Source organism: Nicotiana tabacum, chromosome 22 (assembly GCF_000715075.1).
Source record: "Nicotiana tabacum cultivar K326 chromosome 22, ASM71507v2, whole genome shotgun sequence".
NCBI classification, from domain to species: domain Eukaryota; kingdom Viridiplantae; phylum Streptophyta; class Magnoliopsida; order Solanales; family Solanaceae; genus Nicotiana; species Nicotiana tabacum.
The window spans coordinates 18,771,815-18,789,557 of record NC_134101.1 but is presented as its reverse complement, the minus strand read 5'-3'; the positions used below and the strand labels follow the sequence as shown (position 1 = coordinate 18,789,557).

The following is a 17,743-nucleotide window of genomic DNA, read 5'->3' as shown; positions in this document are numbered from 1 at the left end:
GTACCGACGAGGTTTGCCTACGTATCTCATATCCAGTGAGAATCAGACTCGCGTAGTTCGGTCAGTTTTGACATAACTGGAAAAATATGATATTGACAATTTTTTTTCTTTTTCTCTTTTTTTTCAAAATTTTTGGCAGAGTTTCGAGGCATTTTCAAATACCGAGGTTTTCAAAACCAGGTGAATTTTCTATCCTACCTCACTCTTGGTTTTTCTGCTGATTTTCTTTCCTTAGCCGGTCAACAAACAAGCCGAAATAAATAAATGCATACATAGCAGGTAAGATACATCAGGATAGTCTTTTATTTTGGGTACACCTATCCTAGACGGACCCAACCCCTATGTTGAGTCCCCTAAGTAAAATGCACGTGATGCAAACAAACGTACCTACTAGGGATCCGGCGTGAGGCTATGTTATTCTAGATTTAAATCTAGGGGTGCGTTCTAGACATGGCTTACCCAAGCGAACAGCTTGAGCCGAGGTGGGAGCAACGTATCGGGAGCACGAAAGTCTACCAGGCCTAGTGGCTGATCCATCCTCGTTCTATTTGGTATGACCTCTAACAGAAAAGTGGGACATGCATACGTGTGCACCATATTTTTAGAAGACTCAGAAGGGAGGCGTAAGAAGACAGTTTAATACAGTTCAAATAATATTAAAGCAGTAAATGAGCGGCAAACATAGTAGGTACGTTTGTTTGCATGTTAACAAGCTCGAATTCTTGAACCTTGAACCAGAGATTCTGGGTTCGATCCCCAGCAGAGTCGCCAGAGCTGTCACACCTCCTTTTTCCCGAGGGGGGTAGGGAGTTTTTCCAATTAAAGTGACATTATTCGAAATGGGATTATTTATTGAATTCAGAGTCGCCACTCGGAATTATTTATTTACGGTGTTCCGAGTCACCATTTATTTTAAAATCCCAAATCGAGGAAGTTTGACTCTGTTTAAAAGTCTGCAAACATAGAAGACCGGGTAAGGAATTCTGTTAACCCGAGAGAATGTGTTAGGCATTTCTAAGGTCCGTGGTTTTAGCACAGTCGCTTTTAATCAAACTTGACTTAATAAATTATTTAATTACGTATTTTTAGAACCTATGTACGTTTTACCTTTTACCGCTTTTAATTATGACGTTTATGGATTTAATCTTTGAAACGGATTACATGTGGGTAAGTCTGCTTTATTTGGGACGCTAAAATCATGTCACGCGAATGTGTACATAATTAGTCACGCTTGCTTTATTAATTTAAGATTGTTTGGCCGAAGTTGCGCGAACGCATACCTCGATTTAATTTTGGAAATCGTAATTATGTCACACGAACGTGTACATAATCTCAATACTAATTTAAGCCGTGCCTAAAAGCGTTTCTACGAGTATTCATTTTTGAAATCGTAATCGTGTCACGCGAACGTATACATAATCACGACAATTTGATTAAATGCGTGCCTAAAAGAAACCTTTCTATGGATGTTTATGGACTGTTAATTCATCTAGTTTTGGGGCTGTTTGTAGAAAAAAATCCAAAGAGATGGAAATAGAAGTCCACCTCACATACTAAATAATTAAACAACCTACTGCCAATAATAATTGGCGTCTATCTTTGGATACAGGCGTAGATTGGGTGAAAGCAACCTGATTTTTTATTCATAACAAAGAGAAAAAAAATAAAAAAAAATAAAAAATATCATGTCTCACAATTCTAGTAGTCTCGAAATGAAGGAAAGCATGAATTAAAGGGAGGCCCAAAAGGTCCAAAACCATAACAAGGATTAAATAGCAAGGCCTACCATTGATCACGCTAAAAGGGCCCAAATTTATAAATTCTGGAGGTCTAACATTAATTTCCAAATCCAAACAAAATATGTAAATAAAAATGAATATGGTTCATGATTTGTCATGTGATTACATCAATTAACAATAGACAATTGAAATTACAAGGTTGATTAATCGAAACTAATGATGTCTTCTTTTACACCTTTCCAGGAAGAAAGAAAAAATGACTTAAGCTAGTGACTTTTCAATCTCCTTGTTGATCTTGATTTACAATGAGATAGCCACTGAGCTACCCTCAGAAATCACTTGACCACCAACAATATCTAAACATACAAATACAAATGAGATTAGTCTAACTGTTGAGTAATTCCTGAGTTTAACCAAAGAACAATTCCACTTTAAACTCAAAACATCAAAACAAACTGATTCTTACTGATCAGCCCCCTGCAAACACTATTTCAAACATGAATCACCTATTTCCAGTAAATACGTCATTATTCATGGTACAATCAATTAGACATGGAGATGTTTTGAACCTGAAAGAACCTTTAAGCTAGATCAATGGCCTATCTATGACATTAGGCTTGAAACATGAGTAAACTAAAAAGATAACATGTTATTGAAATAATTCATGAGCAACAGTAGGATCAACAAAGTTAGACCTTCTCATTTCAAGTCATTCAAACCTTTTTTAGAACAATTCATAAAGAAGGTAAAACATCATGTAAGCACAACGACCATCTAAAATTCACAGATTTCAAGCTTAATGTGATTGTGCTAAGTTCAGAATCGTACAAAGTTTATCAATATATACCTTAAAGCAACAAAGGTAAGTAAAAGAGAAAATAAATCTCTGAAATTCTGAGAAGAAGCAACAGCAAGCACACAAACAGTAGAAACAACACAAGAATGCTTTGAAGCTCAATCTCAAAAATCCAGAAATGAACCAAAAGAAAAACAATGAAACAGTGTCGATGAACACTGATTCTTTCCAGAAATGCCCAGATTTCTTCTTGTTAACGTGTGAAATTTCAGATTTTCAGAGAGTATTTATTTTTATTTTTGTTTCTGAAATCCCAGAGTTGGTTTTCCAGAATTTTCTTTGCTAAAATGAAAGTGAAGAAAAGAGGACTCTAAAAAATCAGTGCAGGATCAGTGTTAAATGAAAAGGAAATTTTAGATTTTTCTGGGATTTTACTGTGTGTAAAATCTGCAAAGAATTCCTCTATTATATAGAATATATGAGAGCTTTATGAAGGAATCAGATCAGCTCCAAAGAATCTACCAGCCTTCCCTTAAATTCAGGAAAATGGCATCTTTTTGTACCAGAAAATGGAGAGCTGTATCTAATTTCTGCATCTTTTCTAACAAATTAAGACAGTAGTCCCTTTCTAGAAGTTTTCTCTCATTTTCTTATTTCCTTTTACTCCCTCGAGTCTATGTTAACACCCTTCGTTTAACCTTTTCTTTTAACTCATTGTTTTACTACCCTATACCCAAAATTATTGCCCTCTTTCTCATATCAAAACCAAACGTTTAACAGATAGCAATAAACTAAACTGAATTAATAGTAAGCTAATAAACATAAGCTAAACATGACTCAACAACTGATTAAACAAGTTGATTAAGTAGATATGCAATTCAAACCAACAAGTAATTATCAATTGACCAACTTCAGGTTCAATTCAACAAGTAGTTACTCAGAAGGTTAAAACAATTTTTTAGTGATTAAATATTAACCTTAGCATGTTGTCAAGCAAAATTATGATTTAACTAATGATTAACAATTAAACGGCGAATCATCAATTCTAGGGAATGAAGAGGAGAAGAAAAGATTAACAGTAGAAGACAATGCTGCCGGAAAAAAAGAAGTCCGGGTAATAGCCGGCAACGCCACACTCATAAATGACTCTATTCATAGAAATACTAGGGGTATCTATATTCTTGATTTTCCCATGTGAATTATTATTATATCCTCTGTTCATGGGTCTCAGAAAAATACGTATTTGATAAAGTTTTCTGAAAGGCATATTGATTTTATGGTATTCGAGAAATCTTATTAACGTATTTCTTATGTATTTCATGCATTTATACATGTACATTGACCCATGATAAGAAGGCGTTATATACGCATATATTATATGTATATGGGATATAAAAAAAGGTTATGGCGTTATATACGCACCACCACCTGATCAGCTGTACGTTGATGATTTGCCCACAGTGGCCGAAATGATATGATGGGATGCCCTCAAAGGCTTAATGATGTTATGAAGACATATACCTATGCATGGTATGACATTTATACGCATATGCATGACGTTATAAAAATGAAATGATTCACAGAGCTATGCAGACATATATGTCGAGTCTTTTACTCCATGTTTCTCTCATGTATATTATTTACTGATTTTCATTCCTTACATACTCGATACATTATTTGTACTGACGTCCCTTTTGCCTGGGAACGCTACGTTTCATGCCCCCAGGTATCGATAGACAGGTCGAGAGTCCTCAAGTAGGCGATCAGCTTAGCGGAAGATGTTGGTACACACCATTTGTTCCGGAGTTTCTTACGTGGTCAGTATGATTAGGACATGTACTGATTAGTATGGCGGGGCCCTATCCCGACCTTTATGATATTTATGTACTCTTAGAGGCTTATAGACATATGTCGTGTACGTAAAAGATTGTACGGCCTTGTCGGCCTATGTTTTGAGTTTATAATTGATGATGTTGGCCTATTAGGCCCGTATGTCACGTGTATATGATGATATAATAAGAAAGATACGTTACGTTGGTACTCGGTTGAGTAAGGTACCGGGTGCCCGTCGCGGCCCATCGGTTTGGGTCGTGACAGAATTTGCCACCCTTCTCTTAAATTGAGGGAAATGGCATTTTTTTGTACCAGAAAATGGAGAGCTGTATCTAATTTCAGCATCTTGTCTAACAAATTAAGACAACTATCCCTTTCTAGAAGTTTTCTCTCATTTTCTTAATTCCTTTAACTCCCTCAAGTCTATGTTAATACCCTTCGTTTAACCTTTTCTTTTAACTCATCATTTTACTACCCTATACCCAAAATTATTGCCCTCTTTCTCATATCAGAACCAAACGTTTAACAGATAGCAATTAACTAAACTGAATTAATAGTAAGCTAACAAACATAAGCTAAACATGACTCAACAACTGATTAAACAAGTTGATTAAGTAGATATGCAATTCAAACCAACAAGTAATTATCAATTGACCAACTTCAGATTCAATTCAACAAGTAGCTACTTAGAAGGTTAAAACAATTTACTAGTGATTAAATATTAACCTTAGCATGTTGTCAAGCAAAATTATGATTTAACTAATGATTAATAATTAAACAGCGAATCATCAATTCTAGGGAATGAAGAGGAGAAGAAAAGATTAACAGTAGAAGATAATGCTGCCGGAAAAAAAAGAAGTCCGGGTAATAGCCGGCAACGCCACACTCATAAATGACTCTATTCATAGAAATACTAGGGCTCTATATTCTTGATTTCACTATGTGAATTATTATTATTTCCTCTGTTCATGGGTCTTAGAAAAATACGTATTTGATAAAGTTTTCTGAAAGGCATATTGATTTTATGATATTCGAGAAATCGTATTAACGTATTTCTTATGCATTTCATGCATTTATACATATACATTGACCCATGATAAGAAAGCGTTATATACGCGTATATTATATGTATATGGGATATAGAAAAAGGTTATGGCGTTATATACGCACCACCACCTGATCAGCTGGTATACGTTGATGATTTGCCCACAGTGGCCGAAATGATATGATAGGATGCCCTCAAAGGCTTGATGATGTTAAGAACACATATACCTATGCATGGTATGACATTTATACGTATACGTATGATGTTATAAAAATGAAATGATTCACAGAGCTATGCAGACGTACATGTCAAGTCTTTTACTCCATGTTTCTCTCATGTATATTATTTACTGATTTTCATTCCTTACATACTCGGTACATTATTTGTACTGACGTCCTTTTTCCCTGGGAACGCTGCGTTTCATACCCGCAGGTCTCGATAGACAGGTCGAGAGTCCTCCAAGTAGGCGATCAGCTCAGCGGAAGATGTTGGTACACTCCATTTGTTCCGGAGTTTCTTATGTGGTCAGTATGATTAGGACATGTACTGATTAGTATGGCGGGGCCCTGCCCCGACCTTTATGATATTTATGTACTATTAGAGGTTTGTAGACATATGTCATGTATGTGAAAGATTGTACGGCCTTGTCGGCCTATGTTTTGAGTTTATAATTGATGATGTTGGCCTATTAGGCCCGTATGTCACATGTATATGATGATGTAATAAGAAAGATATGTTACGTTGGTACTCGATTGAGTAAGGTACCTCGTGCCCATCGCGGCCCATCGGTTTGGGTCGTGACAGAATCTGCCACCCTTCTCTTAAATTCAGGGAAATGTCATCTTTTTGTACCAGAAAATGGAGAGCTGTATCTAATTTCAGCATCTTGTCTAACAAATTAAGACAACTATCCCTTTCTAGAAGTTTTCTCTCATTTTCTTATTTCCTTTAACTCTCTCAAGTCTATGTTAACACCCTTCGTTTAGCCTTTTCTTTTAACTCATCATTTTACTACCCTGTACCTAAAATTACTGCCCTCTTTCTCATATCAGAACCAAACGTTTAACAGGTAGCAATTAACTAAACTGAATTAACAGTAAGCTAACAAACATAAGCTAAACATGACTCAACAACTGATTAAACAAGTTGATTAAGTAGATATGCAATTCAAACCAACAAGTAATTATCAATTGACCAACTTCAGATTCAATTCAACAAGTAGTTACTCAGAAGATTAAAATAATTTACTAGTGACTAACTATTAACCTTAGCATGCTGTCAAGCAAAATTATGATTTAACTAATGATTAACAATTAAACGGCGAATCATCAATTCTAGGGAATGAAAGATGAGAAGAAAAGACTAACAGTAGACGATAATGCTGCCGGAAAAAAAAAAGTTCGGTTAATAGCCGGCATCGCCACACGAGCACTAGCTCACACTCGAGGCATAGCCAATGCTATATGTGATGATATCCGGCATACACCGACCAAGAGAATCATAGTTATGGGAGCTCCAAAGTTCTGGCCGGTCGACCAGGTTTTAATCAAGTTCTGGTGACCATTAGTCGAATCGAGATTGATACCAATTGATAGTCACCAATGAGATTAATCGATTGGTATAAATTTCATCGTCACACGACCTAGATTCAGAAGCAATCAATAAAAGAAAAGGATTAGGGTTCTTCCCTTTTAGATCTAAAAATCAAGCAAATATAGGAGGTTTTTGACGAAACTAATGGTAGGAAAAGAACGAGGAGATAACAAGGGTTATGGGATGACATTTTGGGGTTTATTGGAGTAATGCCGCCGCCGTGGGCGATTTCCGGCGGCAGCGAAGGATTAGGGTAAGGAGAATAGGGTTTGAGAGGTCTGTAAGATGAGTTAGGGGTATGGGGGGGTCTCTTTAGACGGTTTTAAGATAATAAGCAAATGAGTTCCGAGCCGTTCGATCAGAAATCACGAACGGCCGAGATTGCTTGGGACCGAAACGACGTCGTTTTGATTGAAGGGGTATCTGGACCGATTAGGGGGAATTGGAGCTTAGGCGGATGGAATTGTTTTGGGCCTTAGAGGCTTGGCCCAATTCCAAACAAGACACCCTTCTTCTTTCTTTTGTTTTTCCTTCTTTTCTTTAATTTTAAAAATCTAATTTCATTAATAAATAAACTAAATAAAATCCTAAATTAGACTCTAACTTAATCTATTTGGTAGAATTAATCTTACTTATTTCACTAATTTAACACTAATTAATTTAAAACTAAAAGCTAATATATATATATATATATATATATATATATATATATATATATATATATATATATATATATATATATATATATATATATATATATATTGAATGATTCTCAATTAATAATGCATTTGATTAAAAATAATTAATCCTAAATGCAATAAAGATCTAAAATACTATGCAATAAAGAATTAAATATTTTTGGTATTTTTCATGACTTTAAAATATTAAAAGTGCACAAAAATGTAACTACTTGCAAACAATTAACAAAAATTCCTAAAATTTCTAGGAAAATTAAAAACAATTGGGAAAACATCCATTTATTGATTTTTGTAGGAGTATTTTCGGAGAGGCAAAAATTACGTGCTCACGATGAGTACAAAATATTATTGTACCCAATATGTAAGTATTCAAATTTCAAAACACTACAATTATTCGAGGGTAAATTATTAGTTAGCCCTTAAATTTGACACAAACTATCAGTGAAACTTTCGTAGTAACCATTTAGATAGTTCTAGTTGTTCAGACATATGTTTCACATGAACACTACACTCATCAACACGTAACCATAAGTGATAAAAACTACCTCATTCATTTCAAAAAGATAGATATTATTTTCTTATTAGTCCGTTTTAAAAGATTGACGTCTTTCAATATTTTCTTAATAGGTAATATTTATAGTTATACAAATACTATGCCTAATTTAAATTACAAGTTTTAAAAATTTTACAGTCACACAAATGACTTATTTAAGACCACATACAGTCACCTATGAAGTAAATTTTTTTTGTTATTGTTACAGTGAGAAATTAAGTTTAATGACCATAAATGGATTTAACTTTACATTTAATTAGTTTCTTCTAGATGAATTATTTCCCTTTAGAGTTACGCAAATTAAATCAAACGTGATTTGCGTATTCCTGTAAACTAAAACGAAGTGACATGAAAATTCCCTTTTGGTTACGGCATCTCGATTATAAGTCCTTTTCCGTTTAGACAGTCACATCAGAGCTTTTAATGATTAAAGGAACTAACCCTGTTGTTTTGTTCTCTTTCTGTAAGTACTTGACAAGAAAACTTACATTTGCGATCCATGTCAATAGACCCCTCAACGTCGAACTTGCCATGAGAATTATAAGATACCTACTGCTGGACAATGTGGAGTAGGATCAATGATTTTTATATTAAGAGATTTCGAATTCCAGCTCTGAAGTTACCTATATTAGAAAATGCTTAACTTTCCGACACATTGTTCGGTCCCAACGAGCATATCGGACGAAAAAATAGTACTAATATGATATATATTCTGATTGGCACTGTTCACACGCACACTTCCGCAGTACTTTTATACATGCATGATATGGACTTTTATTCCATTCAACGTGTCAAAAATCTAAATCTGGCTTCTTTAGTGTATTTACCTAACTTCTAATTAATCGAGCAAGTGTATTTCCACCTGTACAAACTCAAGGAGGGATTGGATTTATTCAATCTATTTTGATCTAAACAAATTTTAAATGTCTTATTTCATTTTACTCATCTTTTTAATCCACTCAAATTTCTCTAGGTGCTATCTGTTTGATACCTTTGGGATGTCAATATAATATTGGTGCATACAAATTATGTAACTTGTTTATCTTAAGTTCTGAGTTAAATTGTGATGTGTGTTTCTACTTTCTACATCTATTTGGTCCATATATTTTGTGTTAAACAAACTTTTAACCAATTGAGCGATTGCGCTTATTGACTTGAACCTATTTAAGCATGTGAATTTAATTAATTTGCCCATTTAACGCCATTTGCTGTCTCTAATTACAATTTCTTTCGTAGCTCGGTCAGCCTTGTGAAAGACCATAATTCTTCTTCTACTTTTTTTGGGTTTTTTTTGTTGAAGAATTAATCTAAATAGCTGTTAATTCTCTCAACCGCTTACACTAAAAATAATTTATGAATATAAAATATATTTATAATCTATGCATAACATGTGTATAACCATGCATGTATAATTATATTCTCTCTTTATTTCTTCCTATTGTACAATAAAGGAAAATAAAATACAAAATCAAGTTTGGTGTTTTATTATAAGCTCCCTGCAGAACTGAAAGTTCACCAAGGACATGACCCTAGGTAAGAGAGTATGGAGGTCGATGATTAGGGTAGAAAGTTAGTAGGCAGTTGAACGCTTTCTCTCTTCTTTGGGAGAGCTTGGTTCTAATTTAAAGCACCTTATTTGCTCCCTCTTCTCCTTATCAGTATTAGTAATATTAATCTATCATTATGTTATTCTTTAATTTTATTACTATCGTTATTTCTTTTACTTTGGTTATCTTTACTATAATTCCTGTCAATACTTTCCTTTCCTTCAATATTTTCAATCATATATTTTTCTAATCATGTATTTTCAAACCTGTTTTGAAAACATTTAATTTCTTAAGCCGGAGTCTATCAGAAACAACTTCTCTATCTCACACAAGGTAGAGGTAAGATTACGTACTCCCTATTCTCTCAGACTATACTTGTGAGATCATACAAGATATATTGTTGTTGTTGTTATTGCAGAACTGGAAGTAGTCATCAAGAAGACAAGAACTAGTAAGGGGGTGCATGATTCATGCATTGGTATAGAGTCATAAAAAACTAGAATGAATGATTCATGCATTGGTAGAGTCATAAAGAACTAAAAGGGGATGATTCATGCATTGATCAATTCACTAGGCCTACAATTAATCAAAATTAGATGTTAGGTCATGGAATAACATTATCCTGCCGTCCTGCCTTTTGTTTTCTTTTTCTTTTTGTTATTCTTGTCTCTTCTTTTTGAAGTGAAGAGACATAGAGTTCCAAAAAGTAGATTAATTAAAACATACGTCGATCACACAGTATTATAAAACCATCGTACACGATTGATAGTTTAGCATGTTATAACAGTTTATTTATCTTACTTATGAAGTTACTAATTCACATTTATTATAAAAGACTTATAATTATCTTTTAAATGACTAGAATATAAAAAATTAAAAAGTCCAGAAGTTATACTATCAGATTCCAATCTTTTAGTTACAACCGTCCCAAATAGCATAAGGAATAAAGGTCACACGGGAAAATTGCAACCGTGTAAAACAAAATATACAAAAAAACAAAGAATAAAAAAGGGACAGCCATCATTTAGAAGTTGAAGAGTTTTTTTCTTAATCTAATTCTTTAGATAAACAACTTTTTTCTCCAAGTGAATCACGCATTCACATGTATTAAACAATTTTTGGGGGTTCAATCTGGACAAATTAAAGAGTGATATAGCTATATAGTAAAAAAAAATAGGCGGTCCAGTGCACAAAATATTTTATATTTATATAGTGTCTGGAAAAGGCCGATGTAGACAACGTACCATAATACAAAGGGTAATGCAAGCATTAGTAGCTGCTTCCAAGGCTTGAAAACGTGACCTATAAATCACACGACAATAACTTTACCGTTGCTCCAATGCTCCCTTCAAATATAGGTATATAGTGCCAACAGCATATCTTGTCGTTAAGTTAAAAATTAACCCCACCAAAACCTGATATTGATTCTTGAGTATCAACAAATATGATTATTATCCCTATTTAATTCTACTCATGTAACATGGATGATACACTGTTCTTTTTTAAGTAGGGTAATGGAGTTGACATTCAAAAGATTTCATTATAATTACTCTCAAAGAAAGACTTCTTTTCAACGGAATAATTGTTGTGTCCGCAAACTGAAATCTTTTTAGATCAGTTGGACCAGCTGACAGATACTAAAACTCATCTATAACTAAGATTGTTTGAATAAACATAAATACGAACTCCGTTTCACGATACTTTTTTTTAGTTTGTTCCAAGAAAATATTTTTTTATATTTGGTAACTTTTTCTAACGTGCAAAAATTTTCATTTAACTCTTTATCCATAAATATCATAACGTATTTAAGATCACTAGTTCCAATAATACTCTTGATATGTATAAAAAAATCGTAATTTCTTACATTGCTTGTTCAGTTAAAGATTATCACATATAAGGAGAAGGATGGACTCATTTTTAAATTTCCTACCTACCTTGGTATAGGCTTCAAATTTAGGGTGAAAAGGGTTGCTCAGTCTTTTTTTTTTCCCCACTTGAAAAGATTTTTGACGCTCTTCTTAGATTTATGTCCTTATGCGTTCAACATCCAAATGATAATTCTTTATTTTTAGGTCAACAACTCCAATCATGCTCTATGTTTTTGTTACTCGTACAAATTCATCTAAATATGTACTTTTCACATTGTATGTAATGACCCAATCGGTCATTTTGACTTTTAGAATTCCGTTCCCCTAAATAAAACTTTCCGAATATGTTTTTAATAATTTATGACTTGTGGGGATGGTTGGTTCAGAATTTGGAAGTGATCGGGTTGAAATCGGAACAATTGGTTCCTTAGTTTGGCTTTAAAAGGCCAAGTTTGATTTCGGTCAACATTTTTAGAAAACGACCTCGGAATCGGGATTTGACGGTTCCAATAGGTTCGTATGATGATTTTGGACTTGGGCGTATGTTCGAATCGGGTTTTGGATAACTCGGAAACGTTTTAGCGCTTAATAGTGAAAATTAACTATTTGAAGGTTTAAATTTCTTTAAATTTGGTTTGGAATAAGTTTTAGAGTAATCGAGGTCCGTTTGGAATTTCGAGTTTGGGAATAGCTCTGTATAGTAATTTAAGACTTGCATGCAAAATTTGGTGTCATTCCGAATAGTATAAGTATATTTCGGCTCATTCTGAGTAAGTTTGAAGAATTTGAAATTTCTAAGTTGAATCAATTTGGTTTGGGGTATGATTCTTAGTTTTGATGTTGTTTTACACGTTCTGAGAGTTCGAGCGAGTCCGTTTTATGATTTCAAACTTGTTGGTATATTCGGGTGGGATCCCGGGGGCCCCAAGTGTTAACCAGATGAGGCTCGGACCAACATCGGACTTGGGAGAAAAATGCTGAAGCTTTCTGCTTCTAGTATGTTTGCACCTGCGCTTGTACAACCGCATGTGCAACCCTCGTAGATACGAGCTTCAATCGTAGAAGCGGAAGGGGAAGGGAGGCCTGCCATCGCAAGTGCGGAATTTTGGGCGCACCTGCGAACGCAAAGGTGCGAGAATTGTGCGGAGATGCGAGGCTTGGCAGGCGAGGTAAAACTCGCACCTGCGAGGCTTTTCCGCAGGTGCGAAACCACTGCTTGGCAAAATGATTAAAAATCGGGGCTCATACATTTTGAGCCCATTTTTCCTCCATTTCCTGACGATTTCAGAGCTTTTGAGAGGGGGATTTCAACTAGCAATTAGAAGGTAAGTTAATTCTACACCCCTTGAGTTAAATACATAGATTATAGGTAGATTATAACTTATAAATCTTAGAAATCAAAGGTTTAGATGAAAAACCTAGATTTTTATAAAAACGAGATTTTAACCACGAAAATGGTTATGGAATTGGATATAAATTATATATTTGAGTTCTTGAGATTATGGGTTATGTTTTCATCTGAAAATTTCCGGAATCCGGGCACGTGTGCCCTGGGCAAATTTTAAAAATTTTACCATTTTGGATTGGGTAATTTATTTAATAGCCTAAATTCGAATTATTAAACATGTATTAATCATTTTGTATAACATTTGGATAGTTTCGGATTTTTCGGCATCGAATTGAGAATTTAACGCGACGTGGTAATCGAAAAGTGGACTTTGAGACAAGGTAAGTCTCTTGTCTAATCTTGTGAGGGGGAAATTACCCCATATGTGATTAAATTAAATAATTATGCTAAATTGCAGGGGCTACGTATACACAAGGTGACGAGAGTCCGTCCGTAGCTACTATTTATGCTAAATTCCGGGTAGTTTAGAACTCAAATCATGAATTACTTGTGTAAATTATATTCCTTGTTTAATTAAAATTATTTGAAATATATTGTGAATTGTTAGGAAAAGATAGTAAAAAATGGGAATATCATATACTTAATTTTCTATTTAAATTAATTAATTGTTAAAAGGAATTGTTCATCCTCGTGAATTGATCTTATAATAAATATACTCTCCTTCCCGAGGTATATAAGAAAATATCCTCATTTTTTGTGGAGCGGGCCGAACGCCTCGGCAGGATAGGTGCATCTATGGATCGCACCGCACGTCCCTCGGCAGTGTACACGACACTCTGGATCGGGTCGTACGACCTCGTCATAAATCGTGCCTAATAATAATTATTATTATACGATACCTTGACATTTCAATTGCAGTTTGTGAATTTAATTAATAATTTGGAAATTGTTGCATTTGAAGGAATTTAATTGTTTCTGCTGGTTAAATAAATTATTGTTAACTCTGTGAATCATGTTGATTTAGATATTCTAATTTTATTTCAATTATTATTATTGACCCATAGTGAGTGTCAAAGTCGGTCATTCCGTCTCTACCTCTTCGAGATTAGGCTTGATACTTACTGGATACACGTTATTTACGTACTCATGCTACACTTGCTGCACTTTTTGTGCAGGACCTGAGGCAGGTACTATTGTTGGACCTATCGGTGCGCACCCGCGTTATCCAAAGACTTAGTAGTGAGCTGCTTTCTGAGCCGTTCTTCAGCAACTAGTGCCTCTTCTGGGAGTTTTATTCTGTCTATTTCATTTCATACAATCTTTATAATTTTTGTATAATCTACTAGATGCTCATACACTTGTGACACTAGGTCTTGACACACACATTGGTAGAATGGTTGGATTTAAATTATGTTCTTGGTTATTTTAATTTATTAAATTCTTGCAAGTAAGAAGAGTTTAATTACTCGGTTAATTTTCAAAGAATTGAATATGGGTTTAAATTACTAGTTGGCTTGCCTAGTTGTAGTGTTGGGCGTCATCACGACCTATAGGTGAAATTGGATCGTGACAATGTATCATCATCATATCGATAAGTACTTATGTTTTTATGATGCAAGGATATTGCTAAAATATCGATAGACTCGAACCATTTGGATGGATTCATCGTGCGTAGTCTAAAACTAGTCGATTTAAATTTCCGTGTCTCTGTTTTTTCCCCTCTCCAATTTAATTACAATTGAATTTAAGTTATATGAACTCCTCAGAAGTTGTCACCGGTATGAAAAAGATGCACAATTATTTTTCTAATCAGGGTAGTATAAATAAATTTATCTTATCATTATTAATTTAAGTGACTATAAAAAGTTATTACTTTATCCTTCAAATAATATTATTGGATTTGTCGTTAAAAATTACCTTCTATTATGTCCAATTTAATCTAGTAGAATAAAAATTTATACATTGTTTCATTATTTGTGTAGAGAAGAACTTGAACTTCATAGAGTTTTAGTGGGATATGACTTTTGTATTTTCTTCGTCCACCTTAAAGTAAGGATTCCCTAACATAAGTCCACGATTCCATCATAACGGGCCCAGGGGACAAGACTAAGCGGCGCGCATAATGGGCCGAGGAATCCATCTATATATTACCGAACTTGAACAAAGCGCATTTTTTAAAATAATAAGTATCTTTCAATAATAAAATTTCAAGCAATTAAGTTGATTTACTTATTGGATGTGTCAGTCTTACCTATATAATAAAATTTTGACGATTTATTTCATAAATAAAGGAATAGTACAGTGTTGAAGAATAAAGGATGAGATATTTAAATAGAAGAAAATGTAAAGGTTTTAGGAGTATTTCTTTTTTCTTTTTTTACGGCAATGGTGTTCATGTCAGCTTACCGACACCTTAACTAATCTATAAGTAGAGCCGTCAATATGAACTTGGCCCGTTGGGCCAGCCCAACCCGTGATTTAGCAGGGTTGGGCTATAATTTTTAGAGCCTATTTAAAAACGAGACTTTTAAGCCCGGTTCGAGTAAGCCCAAAGCCCGTGAGGCTTGACTGAGGCTGGGGTGGGCCAGCCCGCGGGCTTAATAAAAATATTTATTTAAAATATATAAAATATAAAAAGCTGTCTCTAGCGATGGAAAGTCAAAATTAAATTTTTACTTAGAGGAACCAAAGCTTGATCTTGAGAAGTTTCAAGAGATCAAGAGATGTATTGGAAGGACCATTCTAGAAAATATCCCGATCTTTTAGTGATGGCACGTGATGTACTTAGTATTCCTATTACCACTGTAGTGTCGGAATCAACATTTAGCATTGGTGTGCTTGTTCTGACAAAGTACAGAAGTTGCATCCATCATGAAAATGTCCAAACACTCGTTACTACTCGAAATTGGCTGCACGACTTTTTCCAAACTCAAACTGGTAATGTTTTTTTATGTGAATTTGAATATTATTAGTTTTTAAAATTTTATTATTCTTAATATTTAACTAATTAATATTTCATATGAATTGTAGATGTAGATGAAAGTGAAGATGTTAAGACAATCTTGTCACAAGCGGATTCAAATGTGTTTGATGAAGATGATGTGTTGGATACCCCATAAACATCATGGACATTCTCTTGAATAGTTTTTTTTGAGTTTTGACTTTTAGTGAATAAAATATAGTCTTGTATTTTACTTTTTTAGTGTTTATTGTGATATATTGAAATATTATAAAAAGTTATCAAATTTTGCAAAAAATTTCCAATAAGATATTTTTTAACTTTTAAATATTTGTCTGTTTTTAGGTTAGAACTTAAAGAAAAAATATAAAATTATATTTTAAAAAATAATGGGCCGGTGCGTGGGGGCCCGTGGCCCTCATAGGGTTGGAGTGGGCCGACCATTATAAGGCCCATCAAAATGCTGGGCTAACCCAACCCGTCAATTGCTAAAGCCCATGTCGGCTAAATTGGACTAACTCGGCCGACTCACATTGACAACTCTATAGTCCATAAGATAACTTACTACAACCTACAAATATGTGTTTTAGGAAATGCCGGAGAAGATGGGTTATCACTATTGCCAAAGGCGGACATATATATATATATATTAGAGGGGTCACTAGATCCGGTTAACCTCGACAAAAGTCCCAAACATATATATGTGTATATATATTGAAAATAATTATATATTTTGCTTAAAATCTTTACGGTAAAAAATCCAATGAGGGCATGATTGAAATCCGCTCATGTTACAATTTATACTTAAGACCTTCAAATTGTTACTTTTTAGAATTTAAACTCAAATAAAATGATGTGCTCACCAATATTATAAGAAGCAGAAGTAGAGTGAAGACAGATGAGTATTCGGTCATACAATGAACTTATGAAAGGTTCAACTTTCTGGTTATGGGGAGTCCCTTATCAGTACAAACGAACAAAAAACCTAATGATGAACTTTTAGACTCTTAGGAGTAGTACCACAAGAAAAGGACTTTGAGCCACTAATAATTATAGGTGGCAAATCCAGAAAGCATTTTTTGAAGATAAAAAGTTCATTTACTTTTCTCAAATGTTGTCCCAACATTTCCAGGTTGGTGGGCATATCTATACTCGTATCTCTACAGCCGAAATTTATATCGTATGGTACCTTTTTTCTAAAAGAATTTTTTGAACGCCCCAAAAACTTTAACATTATTATTATTATTATTGCTCTTTCACTATTTCTACAATGTGTATGTGTGTGTCTAATGTCTCTCTCTATATATAAACTAACATTTTGAATTATGTATAATGGGGGCGTATGTACCAAATAAGGTAGGAGTTCAACCAAATTTAGTAACTTTGTCCAAATATATATATCTTTAATTTTTTACTAAATATATTAAATATTAAAATATTCCACACATAAAGTTCAAATTCGAAATCTGCCTTTGCATATAATACAGGACAATCAGAGTATATACTGTGTCGAAGTCAAAATATTTAATAAGAATGTTTAAAACTTGACCCCTTTGTTAGTAGGTTATACAAGTTTGTTTAACGTTTATATTTTGATCAATTTATTTATAGCCGATGAAAATAGCAATATGGGATTTGTGCTGGCTTCTTCAAGTTCTTGATTATTCCTATTATTGTTGGAGGCATAACAATTTCACAATGATGATAAATTGGAAAATTGAAATTTCACTTTTTTAAGTTAATGGGTATCCATCAATCAGCAAT

General features: G+C 33.9%; 1 long non-coding RNA gene across 1 annotated transcript; it reads right to left on the bottom strand.

Annotated features, from left to right (window-relative positions):
• Positions 1–1,764: 1,764 nt before the first annotated feature.
• On the bottom strand, positions 1,765–3,295 carry LOC107776273 (uncharacterized). Its single transcript, XR_001645912.2, has 2 exons — positions 2,587–3,295; positions 1,765–2,095 (listed from the first exon to the last, which is right to left on the bottom strand). It is a non-coding gene; the product is annotated as an uncharacterized LOC107776273 (long non-coding RNA).
• Between the last annotated feature and the right edge of the window lie 14,448 nt (positions 3,296–17,743).